Source organism: Aristolochia californica, unplaced genomic scaffold (genome assembly GCF_029961685.1).
Source record: "Aristolochia californica isolate CCGP_79_NKW_82.1479 unplaced genomic scaffold, dmAriCali1.0.hap1 SCAF_4, whole genome shotgun sequence".
Taxonomy (NCBI): Eukaryota; Viridiplantae; Streptophyta; class Magnoliopsida; order Piperales; family Aristolochiaceae; genus Aristolochia; species Aristolochia californica.
Genome location: NW_027182103.1, coordinates 19636432 through 19653082, shown reverse-complemented (window position 1 = coordinate 19653082; position 16651 = coordinate 19636432). Strand labels below are relative to the sequence as shown.

The following is a 16651-nucleotide window of genomic DNA, read 5'->3' as shown; positions in this document are numbered from 1 at the left end:
GAGCTACCATGGCCAATCAGGGTGAACCATTACAGTTACCTGTAGTAGGTGACCGTAGAGACCTGAGGGATTATTCTATCCCATCGCACTTCACTTCACCTTCTTGCATTATATTGCCACCCACTACTACTGCCAGTTATGAGTTGAAACCGGGTGTGATCCAACTCCCTACATTCTATGGGTTGGAGAAGGAGGACCCATATTACCACATCAAGGAATTCTTAGATATTTGTGCAACGTTCAAATTCCAGAATTTCTCAGATGACTCTATCCGGTTAAGATTTTTTCCATTTTCACTTAAGGATAAGGCCAAGTCTTGGCTTAATTCCTTGGAGGTGGGCAACATTACTTCATGGGACACATTAGTCACAAAATTTTTATCCAAGTACTTTCCCATCCAGAGAACTACAGCCCTCAGGAGAGAAATCTCCAACTTTATGCAGCAGGAGGGTGAACACTTTTATGAGGCTTGGGAGAAATGGAAGGATTTGATCCGTAGGTGTCCGCATCATGGGTTTGAGAAATGGCATTTAGTGCAATACTTTTATCAAGGTCTTACACCCCAGGTTAGATCCATGGTAGATGCAACGAGTGGTGGAAGTTTGATGGGTAAAAGTGCTAGTGAGGCGTGGGACTTCTTTGAAACGTTGAGTGATCAATGTCAACAATGGGGTTCATCATTTAATGTTGATAGGAAATCCCACGAAGCCAAAAGAGGGGGTCTCTACGAGGTTAGTGAAACACCCATGCTCATGGCCAAGATTGAGGGGTTGACTAGAAAAATTGATGCCCTTATGGTGTCCAAGAGTTCACCTGCTCCTAACCCATCTACTGTTTGTGCCATATGCTCTGGTTCATCTCATCCCACACAAATGTGTCCATCTAGTTCATCCTACCCAGAGCTCATTGAGGACTTGAATGCAGTCCAGAATTTTCATAGACCAAACCGGAACGATCCTTTTTCGGAAACATATAATCTGGGTTGGGCTAGGCACCCAAATTTCTCATGGTCCAAGGGCCCACAGGTTGGGGGTCCTCCAGGGTTTACTCAACCCCAAGCTCTGCGCCCACACTTCACTCAACAACCATTGATTCTACAAAAACCTTCACTTGAGGATACACTTCAATTATTCATGCAGAATACACATTCCTCCATTGCTAAACTTGAAATGCAAGTGAGTCAGTTGGCCATCCACATGAGTGAACAAGCACAAAATAGACTCCCGAGTCAAACCATTCCTAACCCCAAAAGCACACATGAGAGTGGGTTGAGTTCCAAACCCCACCATGAGCAAGCCAAAGCCATGACCACCCTTAGGAGTGGTCATGAGTTGAACAATGGGGTAGGGACCACTAAGTCTAAGGAGTCAAAGGATGACAATGGGGACACATCATTGGGTGAAGAACCTCCAAGTTCTCCACCAACAGCCAAGCAGATCCCTAACCAAGTCCCACTAGCTCCTTATCCGCAGAGGTTATCGGGCCCACCTATGAAAGGAGATAGCATGCATGAAACGTTGGAACTGTTTTGTAAGTTTCACAATAACATTCCACTTCTTGATGCTATTAGGCAAGTCCCTGCCTATGCCCGATTTTTGAAAGACCTTTGTACACAGAAGAGAAAACAACATGTTAACAAAAAGGTCTTTCTTACTGAGAATGTAAGCTCAATTCTGAAGCACAACACTCCTCCTAAAGTTAAAGATCCTGGATGTCCCACAATTTCATGTGTCGTTGGTGAACATACCATCCAGAGAGCTCTTCTTGACTTAGGGGCAAGTGTGAATTTTCTTCCTTTCTTTGTGCACCAGCAATTAGGTTTGGGGGAATTGAAACCTACTCCCATCACACTTCAACTAGCTGACCGTTCTGTCAAGATACCACGAGGAATAGTTGAAGATGTTTTGATAAAAGTGGACAAATTTCTATTCCCGGTTGATTTTATTGTTCTTGATACAGAACAAGTAGTCAATGTGACCAACCAAATGCCTGTCATCCTAGGACGTCCCTTCTTAGCCACATCTAATGCTATCATTCATTATAAAAGTTGTGAGTTGGAGTTGTCTTTTGGAAATTTTTAAGGTCTCATTGAATGTATTTAATGCCGGGCACCACCCACTTGAGTCTGATGATCTGAGTCCTGCATTTAAGATAGAAACTGTTATGCTTGATGACAAATCCACTCTTGAATCTTTTGAGTCTTGCATAACATCTTTAGGCATGGATTATTTTGATGAGGAAACATATTTCCGAGAGGTTAATTCTTTACTCAATTATGTACCTCTGTTGGAGGAAGCTTATGAGGTTATCACAACTGATCATCCACAGGATCTTCCTCTTGACTTGGACAAACCTCTTGAAACTTCCAAGCTAGATCTTAAGCCACTTCCTCCCACGTTGAAGTATGCATTCTTGGGGCCCATGAACTCATTACCAGTCATTATTTCCTCTTATTTGAGTACTGAGTAGGAGGAACAATTGACTGAAGTTTTACAAGCACACAGAGATGCATTGGGGTGGACTCTTGATGCCTTAAAAGGGATTAGCCCCTCCATATGCATGCATCGTATTCATTTGGAGGGGACTAAAGCCTCACGTGAGATGCAACATAGGTTAAATCCCCATATGCTGGAGGTTGTGAGAGAAGAAGTCATCAGGTTGCTTGTGACAGGAGTCATTTACCCTATTTTCGATAGCACCTGGGTGAGTCCAATTCAAGTTGTCCCTAAGAAAGGGGGGATAACGATAATGAAAAATGAGAGTGGTGACTTGATTCCCACAAGAACTACCACCAAGTGGTGAGTCTGCATTGACTATAGAAAACTTAATTCCGCCACTAGGAAGGATCACTTCCCACTACCTTTCATTGATCAGGTACTAGAGCGATTGGCCGGCCACAATTTTTATTGCTTCTTAGGTGGATACTCCGGCTACAATCAAATTCCCATTGCTCCAGAAGACCAGGAAATGACCACATTCACGTGTTCGTTTGGCACCTATGCTTACAGACGCATGCCTTTTGGTTTATGCAATGCGCCTGCCACTTTCCAACGGTGCATGATGAGTATCTTTTCTGACATGATTGGTGACTTTTTAGAGGTCTTTATGGATGACTTTTTTGTGTTTGGCTCTAGTTTTGATACATGTCTGCACAATCTTTCACTCGTATTGTCCTGTTGCATTAAGTCCAATTTAGTCTTGAATTGGGAGAAATGCCACTTCATGGTAAAAGAAGGAATTGTTTTAGGACATGTAGTGTCTGAGCGGGGTGTAGAAGTGGACAAAGCCAAGGTTGACCTAATTGCCAATCTGCCACCACCTACTTCTGTGAAGGGGGTGCGTTCTTTCCTTGGCCATGCTGGGTTCTATAGGCATTTCATTAATGACTTTAGCAAAATTTCTCGTCCTTTGACGAATTTGCTTGCTCAAGATGTTGCTTTTACCTTTGATGATGCCTGTATTCATGCTTTTGAGACACTGAAGAAATGTTTGTCCACTGCACCCATTGTCCAACCACCTACTTGGTCTTTGCCTTTTGAGTTGATGTGTGATGCCTCTGATTATGCATTGGGGGCTTTTTTGGGGCAAAAGACGGATAAAATTCCCTGTGTCATTCAGTATGCTAGCCGCACTCTTCATGATGCTCAATTGAATTACACTACCACTGAGAGGAAGTTGCTAGCTGTTGTGTTTGCCTTGAAAAAATTCAGATCATAGCTGTTAGGGTCAAAGGTTATAGTGTTCACTGATCATTCTGCCTTGAAGTACTTATTATCCATCAAGGACACTAAACCTCGCTTGATTAGATGGATCTTGCAATTGCAAGAATTTGACCTTGAGATTCGAGATAAGAAGGGTTGTGAGAATGTTGTTGCTGATCATCTATCTAGGATCTGTGTAGCACCTCAGGAAGGATTCCTTCCTTTAAATGATTCCTTCCCTGATGAACAACTTCTCCAAGTATCCCAGTTGCCTTGGTTTGCTGACATAGTAAACTATTTTGTAACTCATAAGATTCCTGATTATTGGAGTAAACAAGATCGGTTGAAATTCTTTTCCCAAGTCAAACATTTTTTTTGGGATGACCCTTATTTGTTCAAGGTGTGTTCTGACCAAGTCATTAGGCGTTGTGTACATGAGCAAGACTTTGCCAACATTCTTGAATTTTGTCATTCCCACGCATATGGTGGACATTTTGGTGCCAGAAAGACCGCGGCTAAAGTCTTGCAATGTGGTTTCTATTGGCCTTCATTATTTAGAGAGGCCCATGAGTTTTGTCGTGTGTGTGATAGATGCCAACGGACTGGTTGTTTATCTAGGAAGAACATGATGCCTCTTAACCCCATTCTTATTGTTGAATTGTTTGATGTGTAGGGTATTGACTTCATGGGTCCTTTTCATGTCTCGTTCGGCTATCAATACATCCTTGTTGCTGTTGAATATGTCTCTAAATGGATTGAAGCTATTGCATGTAAGACAAACGATCACAAAGTGGTGGTAAAATTTTTAAAAGAAAATATCTTTAATCGGTTTGGTACCCCGAGAGCAATCATCAGTGATGGGGGATCTCATTTTTGTAACAGAGCATTTGAGACCTTATTGAAGAAATATTCCATCACTCATAGGGTGTCCACTCCGTACCACCCACAAACTTGTGGTCAAGTGGAAATCTCTAATAGGGAGATCAAACGGATTTTGGAGAAGTCGGTTTGCTTTGATAGGAAAGATTGGTCCACTCGATTGGATTATGCTTTATGGGCCTATCGAACTGCTTATAAGACTCCTCTTGGGATGTCTCCATTTCGCCTAGTGTTCGGCAAAGCATGTCATCTACTTGTTGAGCTTGAGCATAGAGATTTCTTCTAAGTGTGATGTGGGATAGCAGTTTCATCTATGGATGATTACCTACGGGTATGGCTGATACGAGTAAACCTTCTTCTAGGGAGACTATGTATCATTCCTGGGGGTCTTTATTGACTTTTCGGTATTATTGTTGATGACCAAACACATATGGTCCCACCTATGGATTTAGGAGCCCTGACGCAGCTTAACCCTTACTCTGCTGAAGTATAACTAGCTAAGTTGTTATTCCTTTTTGTAGTCATTCTGGTGTTTTAACTTTTCCCCATTGAGGACAATGTCAGGTTTAGGTTTTGGGGAGGGGGGGGGGGGGGGGGGGGGGGGGGGGGGGGGGGTGGTGGTGGTGGAAACAACTCTTTTATGTCTTAGCAATAATTTTCTTTTGATTTCTATTCATGGTTTTCAAATTACTCCTCTTAGTATGTGGTTAATGTTAGTAGAGTTAAAATAAGTTGCTCAAATGTGTTTCAAACTTTTTCATAAAACTGTGTAGAATATGCCTATTAGAAATCTGATATCATTTGTTGTGATCCATGAGAATTCAGTGGGATAACTTACTATTGCATTAGACTTGGAACTTAGTTGCAAAAGAGAACATGTAAATCTAGTGTTGATCTATGTTAGTCTGAATAGTCTTGTATACCTGTTTGAACTCATTCCTTTTTATACCTCAGTGAAATTCCTTGTTGTAATGTATGAATGCAAATGGAAATGCTCTTGCTTCCAAAAGACAGATAACTTCAGAAACAGCCTGGGCAAACCCAGAGACATGCACCAGAACAGTCGGTTACTTAAAAATAAGTGCATGTGCAGTGAAGACGAATACAAAATGGTGGAAATACCAAAAGTATTCAGTGAAACAAAAATTACGGTGGTAATAGCAAAATTGCGCTGGTAATAGCGTAAAATGGGTTTAAATCTGGAAGCAATGAGTTTCCTTAAACTTTGATGATAAATTGTAATTTGAAAGAAGTTGCAGGTCAAGATTGAAATTGGTATATTTCTTTTGTGAGATTGTCAGACAATAGGCTTACTCTACTATTTTCTCTTAATTGTGATGTGACCAGGATTTTATTGTTATTTGTTGCCTCTTTGTTCTGTTGAAGTAATTGCTTATGGGTCACATTGGTTCAGGTGGAGTAATAATGAGTGTATTTGGATTGATAATATGCTATAGTTTACATAGGTTTTCAAATTGCGCAGGATCTCATATGATTTTCAGATATTTTACGATACTAAGTGTTAGTCATATGCTAAGGAGGAGTAAATTTTCTTCAGTTTTCTTTTTATATTTTTGATTTAGATGAATTTTGTGTGTAAATTCCATGCAAACCCTCACGAGACATAACTTGTCCACTACTGCAAAGTAGGTGTTTAACGGCTTGTTGCATGAGCTAAATACAATCGTGCTCCCTACGAAAGTGGCATTTTGTTTTCCTAGGCTTAATTTTGGTTCGATTGTTGTTTTGCTAGGGACTAGCAAAGATTTAGGTTCGGGGGTGTGATAGATGCCATATTCTAACATGAGAACTAGGTTAATTATAATAGAATAATCTTTATAATTGTGTTATAGGTGGTTATTTATCGGTTTTCAAATGAAACGTGTATTTATTGAATTTGGCATTAATTACTGTCTATATTGCATATTTTTCTCTCCTGAATTATATTTCATTGTTTTTAAGGTTTATTTCTTCCTAAAATACTTTTTATGGATTCAATTATGGAATTTCAGGAGGATTTTGGTGAAGAAGGAGATATTTACCAAAATGCCCTTAGTGAAATGGAGGTGATTTTTAGGGCAAATCGTTTTTAAAACAAAGAAAAATTGGTATTAAAGGAAAGAGAAGCGTCGAAGGGGAGAGGAGAGCGTCAAGAGAAAATAGAGAGGATCGACCAAAACAGAGCATGACCGTCGACTGAAAACAGGGGAAGACCCGAGAGAAGTTTCCCACCGTCGTTCGCCGCGCCACTGTCTTTCGCCGTACCACCATCGTCCACCGCTGTCCAGCAACCGAGAACAAACCCGAGGAGAGCTCGAGAGAGTCTCCGTCGAGGTGAGTTCGACAGTGCTAGTTTTTGCATTCCGGTGCCAATTTCGGCATTCCGACCATCCTCCGGCGTCTATTACATATTTCCGACCATTCCCGGAGCTATTCTGACTCTGACCGAGACTCGAGAGAGCCGGTTAGAGAACTTCAATTTTGTTTCGTTCTTCGCTGGACGTTACCTCCGTCCGTCGGCTTCTAACCTTCGTCGCCGGCGTCGTCTCTACCTCCGGCCACTCACTCTTGCTACCCGAAGCCATTAATTTCGGGAAATTGCAGCACCCATGAGAATGAGTTGCTGCCTGAACGAGTGGATGGAGAAGGGGAGTAATTCGTCATTTTGGAATTTCATTTTTTATGTAGTTTGAACTTAGGTTTTGAATGTTTATTGAATCTTATTTGATAATTAATGTTTATTGAATTTTTTTTCCAGATATTTGATTAAATTAGCTAGTTAGGGTAGGAATATAATTTAGGTTGGATTTTGGTATTTTAATCCAATTTCTGTCTTTCACTCTATGCGCCCGAGAGGGTCTAGACGCAAGGATTGAGAAATCAGATCCGTGGTTACGTGGCACTCGAGAGAGGCACGAATCACCGTAAAATCCAGAGTTGACATTTCCTATTGTGCAAGTAGTTAACCAGATGATTGCTTGATAATTTAGGATATAATTAGTGTTTAGTTCATATTAATTCATCATATTTGGTTAGGCTAGTTGACTGAAGAATACACAAAATTCAGTCCTTCCTGTGGATATGACCCTCGCTTCCAGCTAAATTACATGAGCGATTCGTACCCTTAGGAGGCATAAAAGCCGATGTAACTTAATTCTACATCAATAGGTCATTAGCATCTTTAACATGTTTCAAGAATTCATATGCATTTATTAAAACATGTGTAAAAAAATCTTTCTTAAAAAATACCGATCTATTAGGGTTGATCTACTGGAATTTTCCAAACTTGGATAACAAAACTTTTGTGTTCATTTGTGGTGTGTGAATAAATTTTCTTTACTTACATTTGTTTATATTTTTAAACTCTTTCCATACATAAACTCTAAAATTTTCATTTTGTTGTGATCTATTTTCCTTTTATCTATTTTTTTTTGTTTACTACATAACGGGGAAGTGAAAACTCAAGTTTTGATTTAAGAAAAAATTAATCATCTAAAATGGAAATGCACAATGCACAATTGTAGTGGGAGAAAATTCCAAAAATTGTCTGTAATTTTTAGGGATTGTAAACTCTTTTTACTTTTTGTATATCAGGTTCCAAAAATTGTCGGGAAAAGGGGGAGGCGGGGATTTTTAACTTAGTGTTGACTCCAAATCCATAAGTCATTCCTTATAAAAATATAGCTCGTTGCACTTGTTAAATCACTTTGCAATCATCTATGATCGTTGGGTCAGCTTTTTGTAAATGGGCAAAATAATGGCTTGTTTAACTCGGGTAAATATTACACCGCATCTTCCTTTGAGAATTAAATGTTATTCTCTTTAAATGGTTTATATCCAGAGGTCATTTTCATCTTTAACATGTTTCAAGCATGCATATCCATTTTTTAAAACATGTGTAGAAAAATCTCTTTTCTCTTATAAAATTCCGAGCAATAAGGGTTAAACTAGTGGAATTTCCAAAACTTGGATAACTAAACTTTTGTGTTCGGTTGTGGTGTGCGAATAAATTATCTTTACTTACTTTTTTTTATTGCTTTAAATTCTTTCCATACTTAAACTTTAAAATTTTCATTTTGTTGTGATCTATTTGCCTTTTATCTCTTTTTTTATTTATGAGATGGAGGGAAAGTAAAAAGTCAAGTTTTGATTTAAGAAAAAAGTATACATCTAAAATGGAAATGCACAATGCACAAATGTAGAGAGATATAATTCCAAAAATTGTCTGTAATTTTTTGGGATTGTAAACTCTTTTTATTTTTTATATATCTGGTTCGGCAATCGTCTGGAAAAGGAGGAGACAGGGGATTTTTAACTGAGTGTTGACTCCCAATCCATAGGTCATTCCTTATAAAAATATGGCCCATTACAGATGATAAATAGATATAAAATCATCTAAGATCGTTAGGTCAACTTTTTATAAATGGGTAATATAATGACTTGTTTGACTCGAGTAAATATCCCACCTCACGTTCACTTGAGAATTTAATGTTATTCTCTTTAAAAGGTTTGGATCCATAGGTCATGAGCATCTTTAACATGTTTCAAGAATGCATGTGCATTTATTGAAAGTGTAGAAAATTCTCTTTCTTAAAAAATACCGAGCTATTTGGGTTGATCTTGAGGAATTTTCCAAACTTGGATAACAAAACTTTTGTGTTCATTTGTGGTGTGTGAATAAATTTTCTTTACTTACATTTGTTTATATTTTTAAACTCTTTCCATACATAAACACTAAAATTTTCATTTTGTTGTGATCTATTTTCCATTTATCTCTTTTTTTTCTTTACTAGATAAAGGGGAAGTGAAAACTCAAGTTTTGATTAAAAAAAATTATACATCTAAAATGGAAATGAACAATGCACAAATGTAGAGAGAGAAAATTCAAAAAATTGGCTGTAATTTTTAGGGATTGTAAACTCTTTTTACTTTTTATATATCAGGTTTTAAAATCGTGGGGAAAAGAGGGAGGCGGGGATTTTTAACTGAGTGTTGACACCCAATCCATAATTCATTCCATACAAAAATATAGCTCATTGCGCATGTTAAGTCACTTTACAATCATCTATGATCATTAGGTCAAATTTTTGTAAATGGGCAAAATAATGGATTGTTCAACTCGGGTAAATATCACACCACACGTTCACTTGAGAATTTAATGTAATTCTCTTTAAAAGGGTTGGATCCTTAGGTCATTTTAATCTTTAACATGTTTCAAGCATGCATATCCATTTTTTAGAACATGTGTAGAAAAATCTCTTTCTTATAAAATTCCGAGCAATTAGGGTTGAACTAGTGGAATTTCCCAAACTTGGATAACAAAACTTTTGTGTTCATTAGTGGTGTGACAATAAATTTTCTTTGCCAACATTTTTTTATTTCTTTAAATTCTTTCCTTACATAAACTCTAAAATTTTCATTTTGTAGTCATCTATTTGCCTTTTATCTCTTTTTTAGTTTACGAGATGAAGGGAAAGTGAAAACTCAAGTTTTGATTTAAGAAAAAAGTATACATCTAAAATGGAAACGCACAATGAAAAAATGTAGAGAATGATAATTCCAAAAAGTGTTTGTAATTTTTAGGGATTGTAAACTCTTTTTAGGTTTTATATATCAGGTACGGCAATCATCGGGAAAAGGGGGAGGCAATAGATTTTTAACTGAGTGTTGACTCCCAATCCATAAGTCATTCCTTATAAAAATATAGCCCGTTACAGATGATAAATAGATTTAAAATCATCTAAGATCGTTAGGTCAGCTTTATGTAAATGGGTAATAAAATGACTTGTTTGACTCGGGTAAATATCCCACTGCACGTTCACTTGAGAATTTAATGTTATTTTCTTTAAGGTTTGGATCCATAGGTCATTAGCGTCTTTAACATGTTTCAAGAATGCATATGCATTTATTAAAACACGTGTAGAAAATTCTCCTTCTTAAAAAATACCAAACTATTAGGGTTGATCTAGTGGAATTTCCCAAACTTGGACAGCAAAACTTTTGTGTTCATTTGTGGTGTTTGAATAAATTTTCTTTACTTACATTTATTTATATTTTTCAACTCTTTCCGTACATAAACTCTAAAATTTTCATTTTGTTGTGATCTATTTTCCTTTTATCTTTTTTTTTGTTTACTAGATAAAGGGGAAGTGAAAACTCAAGTTTTGATTTAAGAAAAAATTATACATCTAAAATGGAAATGCACAATGTACAAATATAGAGGGAGAAAATTTCAAAAATTGTCTGTAATTTTTAGGGATTGTAAACTCTTTTTACTTTTTATATATCAGGTTCTAAAATCGTCGGGAAAAGGGGGAGGCGGGGATTTTTAACTTAGTGTTGACTCCCAATCCATAAGTCATAGCTTCTAAAAATATAGCTCGTTGCGCTTGTTAAATCACTTCACAATCATCTATGATCGTTGGGTCAGCTTTTTGTAAATGGGTAAAATAATGGCTTGTTTAACTCGGGTAAATATCACACCGCATCTTCCCTTGAAAATTTAAAGTTATTCTCTTTAAAAGGTTTGTATCCAGAGTTCATTTTCTTCTTTAACATTTTTCAAGCATGCATATCCATTTTTTAAAACATGTGTAGAAAAATCATTTTCTTATAAAATTCCGAGCAATATGGGTTAAATTAGTGGAATTTCCAAAACTTGGATAACAAAACTTTTGAGTTCGTTTGTGGTGTGTGAATAAATTTTCATTACTTACAATTTTTATTGCGTTAAATTGTTTCCATACTTAAACTCTAAAATTTTCATTTTGTTGTGATCTATTTGCCTTTTATCTCTTTTTTTATTTACGAGATGAAGGGAAAGTAAAAACTCAAGTTTTGATTTAAGAAAAAAGTATACATTTAAAATGGAAATGCACAATGCACAAATGTAGAGAGAGATAATTCCAAAAAGTGTCTGTAATTTTTTGGGATTGTAAACTCTTTTTAGTTTTCATATATCAGGTTCGGCAATCATCGGGAAAAGGGGGAGGCGGGCGATTTTTAACTGAGTGTTGACTCCCAATCCATAAGTCATTCCTTAAAAAAATATAGCCCGTTATACATGATAAATCACTTTTACAATAATCTATGATCGTTAGGTCAGCTTTTTGTAAATGGGCAAAATAATGGCTTGTTTGACTCGGGTAAATATCCCACCGCACGTTCACTTGAGAATTTAATGTTATTCACTTTAAAAGGTTTGGATCCATATGTCATTTGTATCTTTAACATGTTTCAAGTGTGCATATCCATTTTTTAAAACATGTGTAGAAAAATCTCTTTCTGATAAAATTCCGAGCTATTAGGGTTGAACTAGTGGAATTTCCCAAACTTGGATTACAAAATGATTGTGGTCATTTGTGGTGTGTGAATCAATTTTATTTAATTACATTTTTTATTGGTTTAAATTCTTTTGTTACATAAATTCTAAAATTATCATTTTTTAGTGATCTACTTGCCTTTTATTTCTTTTTTTCGTTCACGAGAAGAAGGGAAAGTGAAAACTCAAGTTTTGATTTAGGAAAAAAGTGTCAATAACTTTTAGGGATTGTAAACTCTTTTTAGTTTTTACATATCAGGTTTGACAATCATGGGGAAAAGGGTGAGGCGGGGGATTTTTAACTGAGAGTTGACTCCCAATCCATAAGTCATTCCTTAAAAAAATATTGCCTGTTACGCATTTTAAATCACTTTAAAATTATCTATGATCGTTACGTCAGCTTTTTGTAAATGGGTTAAATAATCGCTTGTTTGACTCGGGTAAATATCCTACCGCACGTTCACATGAGAATTTAATGTTATTCTCTTTAAAAGGTTCGGATCCATAGGTTATTTGCATCTTAAACATGTTGAAGGAATGCATATCCTTTTATTAAAACATGTATAGAAAAATCTCTTTCTTATAAAATATCAAGCTATTAGGGTTGATTTAGTGGAATTTCCCAAACTTGGATAATAAAACTTTTGGGCTTATTTGTGGTGTGTGAATAAATTTTCTTTACTTAAATTTTTTCATTGCTTCAAATTCTTTTAATACATAAACTCAAAACTTTTCATTTTGTTGTGATCTATTTGCCTTTTATCTCTTTTTTTGTTTACGAGATGAAGGGAAAGTGAAATCTCAAGTTTTGATTTAAGAAAAAAGTATAGATTTAAAATGGAAATGCACAATGCACAAATGTAGAGAGAGATAATTCCAAAAAAGTATCTGTAATTGATAGGGTATGTAAACTCTTTTTAGTTTTTATATATCAGGTTCGGTAATCGTCGGGAAAAGGGTGAGGCGGGGGATTTTGAAGTGAGAGTTGACTCCCAATCCATAAGTCATTCATTACAAAAATATTGCCCGTTACGCATGTTAAATCACTTTAAAATCATCTATGATCGGTAGGTCAGCTTTTTGTAAAGGGGCAAACTAATGGCTTGTTTGACTTGGGTAAATATCCCACCGCATGTTCACTTGAGAAATTAATGTTATTCTCTTTAAAAGGTTTGGATCCAATGGTCATTTGTATCTTTAACATGTTTAGAGCATGCACTTCCATTTTTTAAAACATGTGTAGAAAAATCTCTTTCTTATCAAATTCTGAGCTATTAGGGTTGAACTAGTGGAATTTCCAAAACTTGGATAACAAAAATTTTGTGTTCATTTGTGGGTGTGAATATATTTTCTTTAATTAAATTTTTTTATTGCTTTAAATTATTTCCATATATAAACTCTATAATTTTCATTTTCTTGTCATCTATTTGCCTTTTATCTCTTTTTTTGTTTACGATAAGAAGGGAAAGTGGAAACTCAAGTTTTCATTTAAGAAAAAAGTATACATCTAAAATGGAAATGCACAATGCAAAAATGTAAGAGAGATAATTCTAAAAAGTGTCTGTAATTATTAGGGATTGCAAACTCTTTTTAGTTTTTATATATCAGGTTCTGCAATCATCGGGAAAAGGGGGAGGCGGGGGATTTTTAACTGAGTGTTGACTCCCAACCCATAAGTCTTTCCTTACAAAAAGATAGCCCGTTAGTCATGATAAATCACTTTAAAATCATCTATGATTTTTAGGTCAGCTTTTGTAAATCGAAAAAATAATGGCTTATTTGACTCGGGTAAATATCCCACCACATGTTCACTTGAGAATTTAATGTTATTCTCTTTAAAAGGTTTGCATCCATATGTCATTTGAATCTTTAAGATGTTTCAAGCATGCATATCCATTTACTAAAACATGTGAAGAGAAATCTCTTTCTGTAAAATACCGAGCTATTAGGGTTAATCTAGTGGAATTTCCCAAACTTGGATAACAAAACTTTTGTGTTCATTTGTGGTGTGTGAATAAATTTTCTTTACTTACTTTTGTTTATTGCATTAAATTCTTTCCATACATAAACTCTAAAATTTTCATTTTGTTATGATCTATTTGCATTTTATCTCTTTTTTTTGTATACAAGAAGTAGGGAAAGTGAAAACTCATGTTTTGATTTAAGAAAAAATTATACATCAAAAATGGAAATGCACAATTCACAAATGTACTGAGAGATAATTCAAAAAAGTATCCGTAATTTTTAGGGATGTAAAAAATTTTTAGTTTTTATATATTAGTTTTTGCAATCGTTTCGAAAAGGACGAGGCAGAGGATTTTTAACCGAGTGTTACGCATGATATATCACTTTACAATCATCTATGATCGTTAGGTCAGCTTTTTGTAAATGGGCAAAATAATGGCTTGTTTGACTCGGGTAACTATCCCCTCGCACGTTCACTTGAGAATTTAATGTTATTCTCTTTAAAAGGTTTGGATCCATAGGTCATTTGCATCTTTAGCATGTTTCAAACATGCATATCCATTTATTAAGACATGTGAAAAAAATCTCTTTCTCATAAAATACCGAGCTATTAGGGTTGGTCTAGTGGAATTTCCCAAACTTGGATAACAAAACTTTTGTGTTCGTTTTTGGTTTGTGAATAAATTTTCTTTACTTACATTTGTTTACTGCTTTAAATTCTTTCTATACATAAACTATAAAATTTTCATTTTGTTGTGATCTCTTTGCCTTTTATCACTTTTTTTTGTTTACGAGATGAAGGGAAAGTGAAAACTCATGTTTTGATTTGAGAAAAAAGTATACATCTAAAATGGAAACACACAATTCACAAATGTAGAGAGATAATTCCAAAAAAGAGTCTATAATTTTTAGCGGTTGTAAACTCTTTTCTGTTTTTATATATCAGGTACTGCAATCGTCGAGAAAAGGGGAAGGCGGGGGATTTTTAACTGATTGTTGACTTCCAATCCATAAGTCATTCCTTACAAAAATATATTCCGTTATGCATGATAAATCACTTTACAATCATCTATGATCGTTAGGTCAGCTTTTTGTAAATAGGCAAAATAATGGCTTGTTTGACTCGGGTAAATATCCCACCGCACGTTCACTTGAGAATTTATTGTTATTCTCTTTAAAATATTTGGATCCATAGGTCATTTGTATCTTTAACAAATTTCAAGCATGCAAATCCATTTTTTAAAACATGTGTAGAAAAATCTCTTTCTAAAAAAATTCTCAGCAATTAAGGTTGAACTAGTGGAATTTCCCAAACTTGGATTAAAAAACTATTGTGTTCATTTGTGGTGTGTGAATAAATTTTCTTTGCTTACATTTGTTTATTGCTTTAAACTCTTTCCTTACATAGACACTAAAATTTTCATTTTTTTGTGATCTATTTGCCTTTTATTTCCTTTTTTTGTTTGTGAGAAGAAGGGAAAGTGAAAACTCAAGTTTTGATTTAAGAAAAATATTTACATCTAAAATGGAAATGCACCATGAACAAATGTAGGGAGTGAAAATTCCAAAAAGTGTCAGTAATATTAAGGGATTGTAAACTCTTTTTAGTTTTTATATATCAGGTTCGGCAATCGTCGGGAAAAGGGTGAGGCGGGGGATATTTAACTGAGAGTTGACTCCCAATCTATAAGTCATTCCTTAAAAAAATATACCCCATTACGCATGTTAAATCACTTTAAAATCATCTATGATCGTTAGGTCAGCTTTTTGTAAATGGGTAAAATAATGGCTTGTTCGACTCAGGTAAATATCCCACTGCACGTTCACTTTAGAATTTAATATTATTCTCTTTAAAAGTTTTGGATCCATAGGTCATTTGCATCTTTAACATGTTTCAAGCATGCATTTCCATTTATTAAAACATGTATAGAAAAATCTCTTTCTTATAAAATACTGAGCTATTAGGGTTGATCTAGTTGGAATTTCCCAAACTTGGATAAGAAAACTTTTGTGTTCATTTTTGGTGTTTGAATAAATTTTCATTATTTACATTTGTTTACTGCTTGAAATTCTTTCCATAAATAAACTATAACATTTTCATTTTGTTGTGATATATTTGCCTTTTATCTCATTTTTTTCTTTACGAGATGAAATGGAAGTGAAAACTCAAGTTTTGATTTAAGAAAATAGTATACATCTTAAATGGAAATGCACAATTCAAAAATGAAGAGAGATAATTCCAAAATGTGAGAATAATTTTTAGGGATTGTAAACTCTTTTTTGTTTTTATATATCAGGTTCTGCAATCGTCAGGAAAAGAAGGAGGCGGGGGATTTTTAACTGAGTGTTGACTCCCAATACAAAAGTCATTCCTTAAAAAAATAAAGTTCGTTATGCATTATAAATCACTTTACAATCATCTATGATCGTTAGGTCAGCCTTTTGTAAATGGGCAAAATAATGGCTAGTTTGACTCGGATAAATATCCCACCGCACGTTCACTTGAGAATTTAATGTTATTCTCTTTAAAAGGTTTGGATACATATTTCATTTGTATCTTTAACATGTTTCAAGCATGCATATCCATTTTGTAAAACATTTGTAGAAAAATCTCATTCTGATAAAATTCCGAGATATTAGGGGTGAACTAGTGGAATTTCCCAAACTTGGATAACAAAACTATTGTGTTCATTTGTGGTGTGTGAATAAATTTTCTTGACTTACATTTGTTTATTGCTTTAAATTCTTTCCTTACATAAAATCTAAAATTTTCTTTTTGTTGTGA

General features: G+C 35.2%; 1 non-coding gene across 1 annotated transcript; it reads right to left on the bottom strand.

Annotated features, from left to right (window-relative positions):
* Window positions 1–410: 410 nt before the first annotated feature.
* On the bottom strand, window positions 411–517 carry LOC137964336 (small nucleolar RNA R71). The gene has a single exon (XR_011115533.1). It is a non-coding gene; the product is annotated as a small nucleolar RNA R71 (small nucleolar RNA).
* Window positions 518–16651: the final 16134 nt, after the last annotated feature.